This window comes from Pinus tabuliformis, chromosome 4_2 (assembly GCF_031772625.1).
Source record: "Pinus tabuliformis cultivar Carrire ecotype Pingquan chromosome 4_2, CPIR1, whole genome shotgun sequence".
NCBI classification, from domain to species: Eukaryota; Viridiplantae; Streptophyta; class Pinopsida; order Pinales; family Pinaceae; genus Pinus; species Pinus tabuliformis.
In genome coordinates, this window is record NC_142304.1 from 244,683,378 (window position 1) to 244,702,600 (window position 19,223).

The 19,223-nt window shown below is 35.4% G+C and overlaps 1 pseudogene; it reads right to left on the reverse strand.

Moving 5' to 3' along the window:
• Nucleotides 1–241: 241 nt before the first annotated feature.
• Nucleotides 242–13,561, reverse strand: LOC149168944 (C2 and GRAM domain-containing protein At1g03370-like; annotated as a pseudogene).
• Between the last annotated feature and the right edge of the window lie 5,662 nt (nucleotides 13,562–19,223).

Genomic DNA, 19,223 nt, shown 5'->3' on the forward strand with positions numbered 1-19,223 from the left:
CATTGTTTATTATGTCAACGATGTAGCATGACCTTACCAAAACAAACCATCAACACAACAATTTAAACTTTTCTGAAACAACCTAAATATCATAACGATAACTTCAGAAGAATGTAGAACAAGGTAATGCCTCATGAATTGAGATACTTACACTGAATGGTAATTTTTTTGAATGGACCTTGGTCATGCTCACTTCCTCAACAACCAAAAAATATTCAGAATCTTCATTTTGGAGATCCCCTCAATATGTACGTTTTTCATCCTCTACGATTTGAATACTCTGGTTCAATGCCCTATTCCTCAATAGTGCCATGATCATCCTATTTGACATATAAATTGTATTTTCTTAGGAATGAAACAAGAGAGATATTTCAAGTTTTTTTCAAAATAACAAATTAGCTTGTCTCAAATTCATGCACATCCACTCTATATTTTCAATATGCTTTATTGGAATTCATGCAAATCAATCCTCTTTGGTTAATCCAATATTAATTCTGCCATTTTTACAAGTGACAGAGGAAAATGTATGGTTGCTATGATGAGAAAAGAACTCAATGTGTACCTGCATGCAACATTGTAGGGAACAAACGACTGAAAATGGAACTTGCATCTTCCTTTTCCATCTTTATGCTTTGCAACTTGGCTAGCATCAAGGCCTCTGCCTCTACCTCTATGAAGGAAGATGACCAGAGATGGACCACCCATTGATGCTAAGGAAGGAGGAAACTCCACTATTTCTTCTATATCTTCCCACGGGAAGGAACATTCAGTTTTATGTCCAAAGAGATTTGCATAGAAACCTAGCATCCTTGCATATAAGAATAATTGACCCTGGAAAACATAAATTCACTTGAGACCCATGTTCTAGTCCTTTATTTGCAACAACTCATTAAAATGTATCTAAGTGAGGCATAAATGCCTGAAGAGGCCTTTCACGTTTCAAGTAGCAAGAAAAATCATTAACCAGAAACTCCTCACTTAGAAGTGAAAATAACTTCTGGACGGTTGAATTTGTTTGAGGTGAGCGCCGAGAAATATGCATAGAATCCTTTCTAATTCTTATTATGTCCAAACAAATATAGTAATGCATTGAAATATATTTATGCCAAGGAAAAGACAAGTATCTACTTGAGATTTAATATTGAAATATGAATACCCTTTTTCCAACTTTCGTTTCCATCTTCGTTATGTACAGAGTAACCACATCAGGACTCTTTGTATTTTTTCAGAAATATGCTAAGGTGTAGCTTCAATTGGAAATCTTGTTCCAGTCTTCCTTGAAGTGGGATCCACAAATCACCCAGTTGCTGTGAAGTAAATTTTAGAAAATTGATCTCAGCATACCCTAAAGATGTAGCCTCAGCAAAAGGCCCTTCAATGTCAAAGACTTCTAGATCCATCACAAAAGGAGGCTCTTCTATTGCATCATATTAGAATATTTCTGCAAAATTACTTGGATAATGAAAGTCAAAATGGTAATCATGAACAAAATCATAGAATACCAAGAACAAAATATCTTTATAGTTTTATGACATTTTACAATGCCATTGAGGATCCATTGTCTGCAGTTTCATTGAACTTCTTCATGGTTTCCCATCACAAGTAAATACCACATATGGATCTGAATAACTAGTAGCATCTAGAACAAAGAAATTATTTCCTTCAATTAGGGCGACTGTTAGTAACCATCCATCTCCTTGTGATTTAATTCCATGATCACGAGATATAATCAAGGCATGAATAATGTTGAGAAACCAAGATGTTTTTTAACAATTTCCAATGTTATTTTTATCTAAATAAGAGCTCTAGCAAGTGAAACGACTTAGAGCATGAATGACATATTGTCTTACCATTTGGGAATTGTGCATGCATAAAACATGAAATCATCTTGAAAATATGGTCCACTTGGAGAACAAGTAACCCACATTGTTAGGTCCCTACAATACTAATGATTACCCTATTACTATTGTAGTTGTAGCCCTTATTAATATTGTTGTGCCCCTATTGTCCCCATATTGTTATTACTGTGCCCCAGAGAATCCCTCTATTGTTATTTTTGTGCCTTTATATTATTATTGTTAGGTCAGATGGGTTATATTGTGACTCCTTAGACTCCTATATATAGAAAAGAGGTTTTGTCATTTGAATCATCAAGGAATCATTCATTCGTGTAATGTAAAGGAGGTTTCCCCCTCGAAGAGGCTGAATTCTAAGGCATTGATCTAGCTCTTCTATCTTTTTCTGAGTTGGTTTCATAACATTTGATATCAGAGCTTCGGATTCTAGGGCTTCGCTGCTCCAAATAGGTCATCGTGGCATTTTCGATATAACTTTTTTGCTGCAATGTTTAAGAAGAGAAAAAAAAAAATTTAGACGAAATCGCATTGAACCTCGGATCTGAATTTCGGAGCTTTTCGCACTATATTTGCAGAGATATGATATGAGGAGGTTGGTCTTTTTGCAAACTCCTAAATTACATTCCAAACAAGTGACCTAGGGAAAATCGTCATAACTTTCTCTCTGAGCATCGGATTGAAATTTCATCAGAAGGTAAAGAAAGAGGACAGACTGTAGTTTCTTGTATATATTTTTCATAGCCAAAGGTCGAAACAGGGACACGTGGCATGTCATACAAGTTCTCACTACTGAACTAGTCTATAATCAGTTCACTGTGGGAGATTTAATATAACTCTTCCTTGGAGAATCCAATTTGGATGACACTGGTGGCATTGGAAAGAGGACACAGAGGGCTACTGCAAATCATAATTTTATAACTGGATGATCCGAAAGTACAGAGATACATCAGAGGAAATATCGAGCTCCTACAAAGTGAAAAAAGGTGTGTAGATTTTCTTAAATTTTTTCTTAAGCTTGGTTTGAAAAATTATTTTGAAGGAATACAAAGGGCATAGTAGAGCATCATTATCGGTAACTAATGCCCCAAGGAAAGAAAATGCAAACTCCTAGTAAGCAACCTAAAAGCTCTAGCATGACTCATGAAGAAGAGGAAGAAATACTACATGATATCAAAATTACAAGACCAAGTGCAACAAATGTCACTCTCACAAAAGCTAACAAAAGCTAAGATAAATGGTGTGGAATCTAAGATAAAGGGCATGGAAGCTAAGATGAATGGAGTGGAAGCTAAGATGGACAATTTGAAGATATATTTGAAGAAATATTTGAAGACATACATGGCAAATTTTCAGACAGATTTGAAGACAAACATGGCAGATTTGAAGACAGACATGGAAAATTTGAAGACAAATTTGACAAATTTTCTACAAAAAATACTTACTAATGGTGAAAGGGTAGTAAAGGAAACTCATGATGTTAACAAAAGAAATTTTAATCATGATTTCATAGACTCTAATGTTGGATCGAAGACCCATCATAATCCAAAAATCGATATGAGGAAGTTTTATGGCAAGGATCCCGCAACATGGATATTACAGATGGAGCAATTTTTCGATCTCAATAATGTGAAAAACCCAGAAAAGGTATGTATTGCAACTTTATATTTGGAACCAAATCAGTTTATATGGTATCAATGGCTTTACTCTCGTAAACAAATTATCAGTTGGGCAATTTTTACGGAAGAATTGACAGCACATTATGAGGATACAAAAAGCAACACTTTTTTTAGCCAATTGATAAGTCTCAAACAAAAGGGTTCAATAATGGAGTATATTGAGGAGTTCCAAAAATTGAACATAAAGGTAAAAAATATTCCAGAGGAGCATATGATTGATGTGTTCATAGGGACTTTAAAGGATAATATCCAACATGATGTTCACCTTGGGGAACCTGATTCATTAGAGAAGGCATTCAAGTTAGCAAGAAAAATGGAAAGCAAAATTATGGCAACTAGGAAGCATACCACTCACAACTATAAAGATGGAAGTGTTATTGCCCCTAGTCTTCCACAACCTATAAGGTTGACACCACAACAATTGGAAGAAAAAAGAGAAAATTGGCTTTGTTACAGTTGTGATAGAAAATACACTAAAGGTCATAAGTGTGCTGAGAATAAATTATTCTACATAGATTGTGAAGTGGAAGAAGAAAAGGAGCAAGAAAGGTCAAAAGAAGAGGATATACTCCAGGAACAAAGCCTAGATAAAGAAGAAATGAATCCAACCATATCTTGTAATTCATTGGCAGGAATTACCACTCCTCAAAACATCAAGATAGAAGGACAAATCAAGAAAAAAAAGGTAATAGTGTTGATTGATTCAGGAAGTACCCACATTTTTATTCATTGTAAGGTAGCAAAAGAATTGAATTGCTTCCTATAACCAGCAATAGAGTGTCAAGTGATGGTTGCAAATGGAGGAACAATAAATTTCTCTGGAAAGTGCCATAATATCAAGCTATCCATCGGAGAATATGTATTGACTAGCCCAATGCTTTCCATTCCAAAGGGAGGTGCTGATGTTGTACTAGGAGTCCAATGACCACAATCCTTGGGTACAATAACTTTTAATTTTCAATAAATTTTCATGAAATTTTCTGCAAAAGGAAAGGAAGTTGAATTAAGGGGTATTACAAGGAAACTTGGAAAGATAATTAGCTCTAACAGTATGACAAAGCTTCTAAAAAAGGAAAAAAGAGGTGTAATTGCACACTTATGTTCACTAGATGTTTCCACATCGAAATCATCTATTTCTCCCGATATCCAAAAATTCTTAGACAATCATTCCAAAGCATTTGAGAATCCCAATGGTATCCCACCTATTCATGATCATGATCATGCTATTCATCTAATTCTAGGAAGTGTTCCTCCAAACATAAGGCCGTACAAATATCCCTATGCCCAAAAGAGTGAAATTGAACGTATGGTGGCAGAAATGCTAGATGCTGGTAGAATTCAACCTAGTCAAAGTTCTTTCTCTACTCCAGTAGTATTGGTGCGCAAGAAGGATGTATCATGGCACATGTGTCCGGATTATAGGGAGCTCAACAAGCTCACTATTAAAGATAAGTTTCTCATTCCTATCATTGATGAATTACTGGATGAATTGCATGGATCAATTTACTTCACCAAGTTGGATCTTCGTTCAAGATATCATCAAATTAGAATGAAGATTGAAGACATTCCAAAAATAGCATTTAGAACTCATAGGGGTCATTATGAATTTTTGGTCATGCCTTTTGGCCTTACCAATTCACCTTCTACATTTCAAGGTTTGATGAATTCCATTTCCAAACCCTTCCTTAGAAAATTTGTGTTAGTATTTTTTGATGATATACTAATCTATAGCAAGTCTTGGAAGGATCATATTGAACATGTTGACAGGGTGCTACAACTATTGGGGAGAAACAATTATATTAAAAAGATCCAAATGTTTCTTTGGAGTACAAGAGGTGGAATATCTGAGTCATATTGTATCTCATGAATGAGTTAAGGTGGACCCTGGCAAAATTAAAGCCATTAAGGAATGGAAAATCCCCACATCCATAAAGAATCTGCGAGGGTTTCTTGGGTTGAGAGGGTATTATCGCAAGTTTGTTAAGAGTATGGGAGAATAGCAGCGCCTCTAACAACATTATTGAAGAAAGATTCATTTTCATGGACTCCAGAAGCAACAAAGGCCTTCGAACATCTTAAACAGACAATGTGCCAAGCACCGATCTTAGTTACACCAGACTTCATAAAAACCTTTATTGTGGAATGTAACACTTCAAGAAATGGAATTCGTGCTGTTTTAATGCAAGATGAAAGACCCATTGCTTTTGAAAGTTGTCCAATCAAGGGAAAGTTTTTACACAAAGCTATTTATGAGAAGGAAATGTTGGAAATACTACATGCACATAAGAAATGGTGACCCTACCTTATGAGAAGACACTTCAAGGTAAAAACGGATCATGATAGCCTTAAATACATTTCAGAACAAAGATTATCCTCTGAAGGGCAACAAAAGTGGGTCACAAAGATGGTGGGTTATGACTTTGAAATCATCTACAAAAAAGGAAAGCAAAATGTGGTGGCAGATGCACTCTCAAGAAAGGATGAGGATTTGGAAGCGTTGTTGTGCACCATTTCTATTATCCAACCAGATTGGATAAATGAAGCAAGGGAGGAATGGAGGAATGATGAAGAAGTGTGGGAACTTATTCGAAAGTTACAACAAGATTCCAGTACATCTGATACATTTAGCTAGCAAAATGATTCGTTATGGTACCAAGATCACTTATACCTCTGTAAGAATTCCCAACTCAAACAAAAGATTCTTATGGAATTGCACACTTCTCCCTTAGGAGGGCACTAAGGATTTTTGAAAACTTACCACAGGGTTAAGAAGGAATTTTTTTGGGATTTCCTTAAATTGGATATTCAAAAGTTTGTGGTAGAATTTTTGGTTTGCCAAGAAAATAAAGTTGAAACAGTTAAGACCCGAGGTCTATTACAACCTTTATCTATTCCAAGCCAACGTTGGGAGGAGGTTTCAATAGATTTTATCATAGGTTTACTCAAGTCCGAGGGAAAGAGTGTCATCATGGTTGTATTTGATAGACTTACCGTGTATGCACAATTTTGTGCATTATCACATCCATTTAAGCCAGTACAGTTTCTACTACATTTATGGAAATAATTCAAAAGATACATGGAAATCCAAAGATTATTGTAAGTGACAGAGACCCCATTTTCACTAGAAATTTTTGGACAGAATTATTTTCTTGTCTCGGTACTCAGTTAGCTCATAGCTCATCTTATCATCATCAATCTGATGGGCAAACTAAGATAGTAAACAAATGTTTGGAAGGATGTCTTCATTGCTTTGTATCTGATAAACAGACACAATGGGTCAAATGGTTTCCTCTGGCTAAATGGTGGTACAACACTTCCTTCCATACAAAAACAAAAATGACCCCATTTATGGCACTTTATGGATATTAGCCACCATCCATCACATCATATTTAAGAGAAAATTCTAAGTTTCAAGCAGTGGAACATCACATCGAGCATCAACAAAAAGTCCTCCAACTCTTAAAGGATAAACTCGTGTTGGCGCAATATAGAATGAAACAATAATCAAATCAACATCGCAGTGAAAGAAGTTTTGATGTAGATGATTGGGTATTCCTATGGCTACAACCATATAAACAAATGTCCCTCAAGCAACCTAAGAAGGATAATAAATTATCACCAAAGTATTATGTTTTGTACAAGGTGTTGCAAAAGATTGGTACTATGGCATACAAATTGGAGCTTCCTGCAGCTTCTCGAGTGCACCTAGTTTTCCATGTTTCATCTTTAAAGAAGGTTATAGGCAACAAGCTCCCAGTTCAAAAAACATTTCCAAAACTTGAGGAGGAAGGAAAAATTATATTGGAACCGGAATGAGTCACAGAAACAAGAACTCGATATCTATGAAATAGATCAATTTCATAGTATCTCATCAAGTGGAAGAAATTATCTGCTGAATATTCCACATGGGAGGATGAGAATTTTATACAAAAGCATCCATAACTACTCGAGCATTGAGGAAAACACTTTTTTGAAGGAGAGGGGCATGTTAGGTCACTACAATACTAGTGATTACCCCATTACTATTGTATTTGTATCCCTTATTAATATTGTTGTGCCCCTATTGTCCCCATATTGTTATTACTCTGCCCCATAGAATCCCTCTATTGTTATTTTTGTGCCTTTATATTATTATTGTTAGGTCGGCTGGGTTATATTGTGACTCTTTAGACTGCTATATATAGAAAGGAGGTTTTTTCTTTTGAATCATCAAGGAATCATTCATTTGTGTAATGTAAAGGAGGTTGCCCCCTTGAAAAGGCTAAATTCTAAGGCGTTGATCTATCTTTTCTATATTTCTGTGAGCTGCTTTCATAACACACATGTAATAATTTCTCCCAAAGAATCAGGTAAATCTAGCCCACCAAATTCCAATCCATCCATCACACAGGGCCTTCCTAGGAAGATGTGAAAAGGAGATATGCCAAAGAAAATAATGTAGATACTATGGTAGAAACCCCAATGTAACTAACAATAATCTTTCATTCTGATTGGGGATCCATATGGCTTTGAAAATGGGCTTTGATTTTCCACCTGAAGCTTTTGACTTCCTTTCAGTTTTGGTGTGCCACAATAATCAAACTACTTTTGGACTTTATGGACATGATCTCCATGATGAAAGCAGTCCTATCACAAATTTTAATGAGCATTAGTTTATTGGAAAGTTGGCTATTAACGAACTTGATCTCATCATCTGCCACCTCTACCTTGTTTCCCATCTAATCACAAGATTTTTTTTATCTTAAGGATCAAACTATTTTCTAATGTTTATGTGGTAATAAAGATTAAGAAATGACCTTTGAACAAGTTCATTGTAGATATGATCCATCCCTAATATACTTCTTGGAACCTATGAGTAATTTCTTGGCATCGATTTTATGACTAAAGATCCTATTCATCTCTTCATATGCCAACTTAAGATCCGAAATCAATTTATATTTTTGAGCCATGTTAGAATGTCCAAATATATATGCTCATTCCTTTCATCTAACAATATCTACAAATCAAAAAGATCAAACTCTATAGCTTTCTTTTCCTCTTGGAGACAATATAAGTTTGCATTTAGCCTATGTAATTTTTCCTCTCCAGACCCTTCTTCTAGGATATCTATCATATGGATTAATTTATGTTTATGTAATCCTTCTACTAAGGTTAAAATAACAACGTATTCTAATATTTTAATTCTCACCTCTTATTTGGATTTAACTTCAACAAGATTTTTGACATGGTTTTTAAGCTAGATTGTATCCTTCTTGGCCTCTATTATCTCATTACTTGAGATGTGTTTACTGATAGACATGTTTAACTTCCCTCTAATCATGGAAATTTCATTATCTTTATCCCTGAGCATATCTGTGATGGACGGTTAGGCCTATATGGGTGTCTGACTCATAAAAAAATTATGTTGCAAATCATCAATGGTAATTGTTTTACCTCTATAAGTAGCCTTTTCTATACATAACTCGTCTTTAGTTCTCTAGATTTGTAGTCGAAGTTTGGTTACATTGATAGAAGCTTGAATCAAATCTATAGATATTGGATCAGTTATATGCATATTCCAATCATTTTTTATTGTGGAGGTAGATTTTCTAAATCCACAATAAACTAAGTAGTTTCAAAATCTTCGAGCTTTACCTCTCTGCTCAACTTTGCTACTTTAGGTTGGATAACATCCTTGTGTAATTTTCTAGCCTTGTAGTTGACTGTGGAGAAGAGTCTATAAGTAGCTAGATCCTCGTATACCATTTAGGTATATAATTCATGCTTTTCTTATTCAAATAATTCCTTACATGGAATTTTGGTAGGAGGTTCGTTCCCTATTCTATTTAAATAAGCGATTTTTCCTATGATTGTACTTCTGAGGAAAAATGAGACTCATTAGTAGTAAAATGAATAACATATAGTTTTTTAATACCACCTTTTTCTGAAGAATCAATTATTGTTTTTGGCCATTGACTTTGAATAAAGGGAGAGTCCACATCCATAAGGTCCTCATGTGTTTTTCTAATGGTACTAAGATTTGCATATAAACCTACCATCCTTGCAAATAAGAATAATTGACCCTACAAAACATAAATTCACTTGAGACCCATGTTCTAGTTTGTTATTTGTAACAACTCATGCAAATGTATCTAAGCGAGACATAGATACTTGAAGATGCATTTTACGTTTCAAGTAGCAAGAAAAATCATTAATCATAAACTCCTCACTTAGAAGTGAAAATAACTTCTAGAATGTTGAATTTTTCTGAGGTGAGAGCCGAGAAATCTAGATAGAATTCTTTCTGATTCTCATTATGTCCAAACAAAAAGAGAAATACATTGAACTATATGTATGACAAGGAAAAGACAAGTATTTAATTGAGATTTAATATTGAAAGATGAATAACATTTTTCCAACTTCTGTTTCCATCTTTGTTATGTAGAAAGTAACCACATCAGGGCCCTTTGTATTTTTTCATAAATATCCTAAGGTGTAGCTTCGATTTGAAAGCTTGTGCCAGTCTTCCTCGAAATGGGATCCATAAATCAACCAATTCCTGTGAAGTAAATTTCGGAAAATTGATCTCAGCATACCCTAGAGATGTAGCCTCAACAAAAGGCGCTTCAAAGTCAAAGACTTCTACATCCATCACAGAAAGAGGCTCTCCTATCCCATCATATTAGAACATTTCTACAGAATTATTTGGATAATAAATGTCAGAATGGAAATCATGAACAAAAGCATAAAATACCAAGCACAAAATATCTTTATAGTTTTATGAAATCTTACAATGTGATTGAGGATCCACTGTCTGAAATGACTCAGAGCATGAATGTCATATTGCCTTACCTTTTTGGAATTGTGCATGCATGAAATGTGAAATCATCTTGAAAATATGTTCCATTTGGAGAACATGTAATAACTTCTCCCAAAGGATCAGGTAAATCTAGCCTAGAAAATTCCAAGCTATCCATCACACTAGGATTGGTCAGGATGATTTGAAAAAGGGGATATCCCAATGAAAATAATGTATATACTAAGGTAAAAACCCCAATGTAACTAACAATAAGCTTCCATTCCGATTGGGGATCCATCTTCCTTTGAAAATGGGCTTTGATTTTCCACTCGAAGATTTTGACTTCCTTGCACTTCTAATGTGCTACAATAATCAAACTACTTTTGGCCTTTATGGACATGATCTCCATGATGAAAGTAGCCCTATCACAAATTTTAATGAGCTTTAGTTTATTGGAAGGTTGGCTATTGATGAACTTGATCTCATCATCTGCCACTTCTACTTTGTTTCCCAACTGATCCCAAGCATTTTTGTATCTTAAGGATCAAATTATTTTCTAATGTCTTTGTGGTGATCAAGATTAAGAAATGAACTTTGAACAAGTTCATTGTAGACATGATCCAATCCCTAATACAATTCTTGGAACTTGTGAGTAATTTCTTGGCATGCATTTTCTGACTAAGGATCATATTCATCTCTTCATATGGAAACTTAAGATCTGAAATCAATTCATATTTTTGAGCCATTTTAGAATTTACAAATATATATATGCTCATTCCTTTCATCTAATAGTTTCTGCAAATCAAAAAGATCAAACTCTGTATATTTATTTACCTCTTAGAGACAATATAAGTTTGCATTTAGCCTATGTAATTGTTCCTGTCCAGACCCTTCCTCTATGATATCTATCTTATGGATTAATTTATGTTTATGTAATCTTTATAATAAGGTTAAAATAACAACATATTCTAAAATTTTAATGCTCAGCTCTTATTTGGATTTAGCATCAACAAGATTTTTGACTTGGTTTTTAAGCTTGATTTTATCCTTCTCTGTCTCTGTTATCTCATTACTTTGGATGTGTTTATTTATAGACAAGTTAAAGTTCCATTTAATCATGGAAATTTCATTATATTTCTCCCTGAGCATATCTGTAATGGACACTTGGGCCTACATCGGTGCTCAAATTATAAAAATCTTCCGCTGCAAATCATCAATGGTAATTGTTTTAGCTCTATAACTAGCCTTTTCTATACATAACTTTTCTTCAGTTCTCTAGATTTGTAGCCTAAGTTTGGTGACAATGAGAGAAGCTTGAATCAAATCTATAGATATTGGATCAGCTATATGCCTATTCCAATCATTTTTTTATTGGGGAGGTAGATTTTCTAAATCCACAATAAACTAAGTAGTTTTAAAATCTTCGAGCTTTACCTCTCTACTCAACTTTGCTACTTTAGATTGGATAACTGCCTTGTGCAATTTTCTAGCCTTGTAGTTGACTGTGGATAAGAGTCTATAAGTAGTTGGATCCTCCTGTGTCATTTAGGTATATAATTCATGTTTTTCTTATTCAAATAATTCCTTATTTGGAATTTGGTAGGATGTCCTTTCCCTATTCTATTTAAATAAGCCATTTTTCCTATGACTGTACTTCTGAGGAAAAATTAGACTCATTAGTAGAAAAATGAAAAACATATAATTTTTTAACACCACCTTTTCCTGAAGAATCAATTATTTTTTTTGGTCATTTACTCTGAATAAAGAGAGAGACCACATCCATAAGTTCCTCATGTGCTTTTCTAAAGGCATTAAGTTTTTCATAGAAACCAAGCATCCTTGAAGATAAGAATAACTGACCTAGAAAAAGATAAATTCACTTGAGACCCAAGTTCTAGTCTGTTATTTGCAACAACTTATCCAAATATATCTATGTGAGGCATAGATACCTGAAGAGCCATTTTACGTTTCAAGTAGCAAGACAAATCATTAATCAGAAACTCCTCACTTAGAAGTGAAAATAACTTCTCGAATGTTGAATTTGTCTGAGGTGAGCACCGAGAAATCTGTATAGAATTCTTTCTGATTCTCATTATGTCCAAACAAATAGAGTAATGCGTTGAACTATACATATGCCAAGGAAAAGACAAGTATCTACTTGAGATTTAATATTGAAAGATGAATACCTTTTTTCCAAATTCTGTTTCCATCTTTGTTATGTATAGAGTAACCACATCAGGACCCTTTGTATTTTGTCAGAAATATCCTAAGGTGCAGCTCGATTGGCAAGCTTGTGCCAGTCTTCCTTGAAGTGGGATCCACAAATCAGCTAGTTCATGTGAAGTAAATTTCAGAAAATTGATCTCAGCATACCCTAGAGATGTAGCCTCAGCAAAAGGCCCTTCAAAGTCAAAGACTTCTACATCCATCACAGAAGGAGGCTCTTCTATCACATCATATTAGAATATTTCTACAGAATTATTTGGATAATGAAAGTCAGAATGGAAATCATGAACAAAACCACAAAATATCAATCACAAAATATCTTTATAGTTTTATGACATTTTACCATGCCATTGAGGATCCACTATCTGTAGTTTCATTGAACTTGTTCGTGGTTTCCCATTACAAGTAAATACCACATGTGGATCTGAATAACTTGTATTATCTACAACAAAGAAATTCTTTCCTTCAATTAAGGAGACTATTAGTAACCATCCATCTCCTTGTGCTTTAATTGCATGATCACCAGCTATAATGAAGCCATGAATAATTTTGAGAAACCAAAATGTTTTTTAACAATTGCCAATCTTACTTTTATCTAAATAAGAGCTCTAGGAACTAAAGTCTGAAATGACTCAGAGCACGAATGACATATTGTCTTACCTTTTTGGAACTGTGCATGCATGAAATGTGAAATCATCTTAAAAATATGCTCCACTTGGAGAACAAGTAACCCACATGTAATAACTTCTCCCAAAGGATCAGGTAAATCTAGCCCACCAAATTCCAAGCTATCCAACACACTAGGATTGGCTAGGATAATTTGAAAAAGGAGATATGCCAAAGAAAATAAGGTAGATATATGTTAAAAACCCTAATGTAACGAACAATAAGCTTCCATTCCGATTGGGGATCCATCTTGCTTTGAAAATCGGCTTTGATTTCCACCCGAAGATTTTGACTTCCTTGCACTTCTGGTGTGCTATAATAGTCAAACTAAACTTGGCCTTTATGGACATGATCTCCATGATGAAAGCAGCCCTATCACAAATTTTAATGAGCTTTATTTTAATAGAAGGTTTTCTATTGATGAACTTGATCTCATCATCTGCCACTTCTACTTTGCTTCCCAACTAATCCCAAGCATTTTTGTATCTTAAGGATCAAATTATTTTCTAATGTCTCTGTGGTGATCAAGATTAAGAAATGATCTTTGAACAACTTCATTGTAGAATTGATCCAATCCCTAATACAATTCTTGGAACCTATGAGTAATTTCTTGGCATGCATTTTATGACTAACGATCCTATTCGTCTATTCATATGGAAACTTAAGATCTGAAATCAACTTATCTTTTTGAGCCATTTCAGAATGTCCAAATATATATGCTCATACCTTTCATCTAACAATTTATGCAAATCAGAAAGCTCAAAATCTATCTATTGATTTTCCTCTTGGAGACAATATAAGTTTGCATTTAGCCTATGTAATTGTTCCTATCTACAACCTTTTTCTATGATATCTATCTTATGGATTAATTTATGTTTATGTAATCTTTCTACTAAGGTTAAGATAGCAACACATTCTAATATTTTAATGCTCAGCTCTTATTTGAATTTAGCTTCAACAAGATTTTTGACTTGGTTTTTAAGCTAGATTTTATCCTTCTCAGTCTTTGTTATCTCATTACTTTGGATGTGTTTACTGATAGACATGTTTAACTTCCCTTTAATCATGGAAATTTCATTATCTTTCTCCCTAAGTATATCTATAATGGATGCTTAGGCCTACATGGGTGCTCGACTCATAAAAATCTTATGTTGCCAATCATCAATGGTAATTGTTTTAGCTCTATAATTAGCCTTTTATATACATAATTTTTCTTCAGTTCTCTAGATTTGTAGTCTAATTTTGGTGACATTGATAGAATATTGAATCAAATATATAGATATTGGATCATCTATATGCCTATTTGTTAATTTATGGTATGTTCTATGCTTAGAGAAATTTATTTCAATTTTCACATATCTTTCTAGATTAGCAATCACATCAACATTAGAGTAAATTGTAGATAGAACATAAACATAAATCGCAGAAGACAAGTGAAGACAAGAGGATACAAGATGTGGTGCTAGCTAGGGACAAACCCCAATGTGGGGAACCCTCTTGACAATGAATAGGGGTTTCTTTGACCTGCGTATAGGTCACCTCTAACTTGTGAATGGATCTCCTCATAAGATTGCGGCTAAGGTTCTTTAGCTGACTGTGTTTAGGGCTCTCTAAGAAGACCCTTTCCACTACGTCCTCTTTGAGAGAGGACAAACCAAACAAATAGAGAGGAGAGATTAAGAGAGATGAGAGTATGTTATCAAATGATTCAAGGCACCTTTATTTATACTAAAACGTTGAGCACAAGTGGGGTATATTTGGTTGTTGTCTAACCTTGATGAATTTCCCATAACACAAATAAATTCATATCTCCATGAATAATTATCTAAATCATATGATCTTTAGATCAATCCTACACCTCTCAGTGAGAGGGATCCAAGATAAATATCAGTTGTGATTAATAACATGACCCACATGGAGTTTGGACCTAGTTTCCAATTTTAAGACTCCCTCTCAGACAGGGAGAACTCCATTCACTGATCCTTATGTCCAACAGTACTATCTTTGCCATCAGCGCCCTACACTACTCTTATTCTCTCTACTCTAATCTGCTCTGCTCTACTGAGCTCTGCTTAGTTTTGCTCTGCTGAACCATGAATAAGAAGAATTGATCGAGAATGTCTCATACCATTCTATACTGACCCAAATTCAGTTTCATTAATCCCAAATCAATATCACAAGAGAGTGTCTCAAACTATTCATACTGATCCCAGATCAATTTCATTGATCCCATATCAATATCACAAGAGTGTCTCAAACCACTCATACTGATCCCAGACCAGTTTCATTTATCCCATATCAATGGAGATCATCCTAGCATAGGGAGTATGGTAGATACAATGCGTCCATAAATATTACTACTATGGTCCCTCACCCCATTTCCCTGCTCACTGATCAGAGAAGAGGTACTTCCCATCAGTCCCAGACTGCATGGGTAGGATACCTCAATAGGAGAACTAATCATCCTGCCCATAGGAAAACAAATCATCCTGTCCCACAGTTGCCATGGGAGAACTAATCATCCCGACCCATACGAGAACTAATCATCAGCTTCCATAGTTTCCACGAGGTAGCACAGGGAAAGGTTGAACATGTACCCCTATACATAGCGCACCACCAAGGGAGGGTGAGTCGCCATGTGGTCGTATGTCGCTCCAGTAAGTACCCCAAGCCCCCTAGAGCTCCTTGAGCTAAATGCATGAAACATGCAGGACCCTTATACAAAGTTCTCTCAACGACTCCAAGTCGTTTGGGAAAATCACAGATTTCACCTTTCCCAAGGGCTTTGACCAAGTTTCTGCAACCTGTACATTAATCTCAATGTGATGGAGCCTCCTCGCTCATTGACTTACCATATCCCAAATAAGGTAGTATCTGATGTCTATCTGTTGGAGCAATCATTGAACACGGGATTCCTCAATAATCAACTTCCCCCTTGGTTGTCACAAAGAATGACAGTGGTATTCATCATGTGTACGAATATCTCACTAAAGAGCTTCCACAACTAGAAATCTTCATACAAGATCATACTCGTAGCTATGTATTCAGTCTCAATGGTGCTTTTAGAAACCGACTTCTACTTCTTTCTCATCCATGATATCGAAGCAGAATCCAAAGAGAACCAGCACTGGGAAGTGCTCTTGTGATCCCCCACAGTGCCTGCCCAGTCAGCATTTGAATAATCATGCAGCTTCATATTTCTGGCAGTGTATCTCAATCCATGAGATATTGTGCCCTGAAGATATCTCAGAAGATTCTTGGCGCCAATCTAGTGAGGCTCAACCAAATATGAGCTCACTATGATAACTGAAAAACATATATATGGATGAAAGTTCACCAATAATATCAATGCAAATGGGTTTATGAAACTCAGAGGCATTTCCCAAATCTGGTCCAGCATCACCACCATTTAACTTCTGAAAGTTGAAGATCCTCAAGGTAGTCACGGGCTTGCAGTTTACCATTCCATATATGGAATCCAACTCCCTCTTACTTCTGGAAGTGAGAGGGTTTGCACTTGTCATAAATATGGTTTTTCTCAGAAGCTGCTAGTATGAGAGTTCTATCATCCACAACCTTCAAATAATGGTTTGGATCGGCTTCACTTTTAGTGAATCTTAGCTTCATGAGATAGCTATCAATCCTCTCATATTAGGTCCGAGTTGTTTTATTTCATGCCATATAGGTATTTCTTCCACCTGTATACATGAGATTCCCAATCATGAATCTCAAACCCCTTAGGTTGTTCCAAACCTATGGACCTGCTACTTGAGGGTAATGGTTCCCTTTTAAGATTTTCCTTCTGTACATCTCAAAGATATACCTTCATGCTTTTCTCAAATTCAACTATCTGAGTCACCATCTGACTCACATCGTTTAGGGCCTCATAAAGTATATCGTAGATGTTAAGATGAGATATGTCATGATCCCCAATGGACCATCCTGCAACTTGACACAAATTGCCAACCCTAAAACAATGAGTGAAAGCATCTTTGGAATTTTCATTTTCAAACACGTACCTTTCCATCGATGAATGCCACCCTGTAACCTTTGACCTCCATTGCCAAAATGGACATCAAATTCCTCTTTTGATAAAGTACATAAAAAATATTTTGTAAATGAATAAAGTTACCCTCATTTAATTACGGGGTAACATTCCCTACACCCTTTCTGGGATAGGTGGCATCGGTTCCAAGCATAATCCCACGATTGTTTCCATCACTAACAAATTAGAGAGAGCACCCTTCAATATGATGAAGTGACTTCAAGCACTATAATCGATAAGTAAGATTCCCAAAGAATCTGAAGGAGAGGGACAATCAAGATAGTGCTTATTTATCTTAACAGAAACAACATTTGATTCTTCATACCTGGGATTCCTTGCTTTCTTTGAAGAGTCAGTCATTTCCTTAATGACCTGCATTACATATCATTCTTCTGACCATTGAAGATGTCCTTGGAATGATTGTTATCATCATCAAGTGATGTGTCTCAACCATTCGGAAACTCCTTCACATAATGGTCGAACTTATTGCAACCAAGGCATATGCCTTTCCTTCCACCCTTAGATCCAGACTTACCAATGAAGTGATATTTAGGTAAGCCATCAGAAGCTTCTGCTACTCTATTATGATAATATTCTCTGCATCTATTTCACCCTTGGGGAATTTAAAGAGGGATAAGGAATCCAATGATCCTTTTGTCCTTTTCCAACTGTCTTTGGTGATTTCTCTTTCACTCTTTCTTGGGCTTTGTCTTCACCTCAACTCCGATACCATGTTAATCTTAGGTAAGTTCTATGCTTAGATAAACTTATTTCAATTTTCACATATCTTTCCATATTAGAAATCACATCAACATTAGAGTAAACTGCAGATAGAACATAAACATAAATTGCAGAAGACAAGCCAAGACAAGAGGACACAAGATGTGGCACTAGCCAGGGACAAACCCCAATGTGGGGAAACCCTCTTAACAAAAAATAGGGGTTTCTTTGAGCTGCGTATAGGTCTCCTCTAACCTGTGAATGGATCTCCTCATAAGATTGCGGCTAGGGCTCTTTAGGTGACTGCGTCTTGGGCTCTCTAAGAAGACCCTTTCCACTACATCCTCTTTGAGAGAGGACAACCCAAACACATGGAGAGGTGAGATAAAGAGGGATGAGAGTGTGTTATCAAATGATTCAAGGCACCTTTATTTATACTAAAACGTTGAGCACAAGTGGGGTATATTTGGTTGTTGGCTGACCTTATGAATTCCCCATAACACAAATAAATTCATATCTCCATGAATACTTATCAGAATTGGATGATTTTTACATAAATCCTACACCACTCAATGAGAGGGATCTAGGAAAAATGTCAGGTTCCATTAATAAGATGACCCACATGCATTTTGGCCGTAGAGGCCAATTTTAACACTATTCCAATCATTTTTTTATTGGGGAGGTAGATTCTCTAAATCCACAATAAACTAAGTAGTTTCAAAATCTTCGAGCTTTACCTCTCTGCTTGACTTTGCTACTTTAGTTTGGATAACTTCCTTGTGCAATTTTCTAGCCTTGTAGTTGACTACGGATAAGAGTCTATAAGTAGTTGGATCCTCCTGTGCCATTTAGTATATAATTCATGTTTTTATTATTCAAATAATTCCTTATTTGGAAATTGGTAGGATGTCCTTTCCCTACTCTATTTAAATAAGCCATTTTTCCTATGATTTTACTTCTAAGGAAAAAAGAGACTCATTAGTAGCAAAATGAATAACACACAATGTTTTAGTAGTGCCTTTTCCTGAAGAATCAAATTTTTTTTTGGTCATTTACTTTGAATAAAGAGATATTCCACATCCATAAGATCTTCATGTGTTTCTTTAATGGTACTAAGGTTCCGAGAATCCATTTCTGATTTTTTTTCTCTCTCTTTGCATCCAAAATGTGTTGTGCAAGTAGTTCAATGATCTCACTCCACGAGTCTTTATTTGCATTTTTCTATTTCCACTAATTGGGCTCATGGATATAGGGAT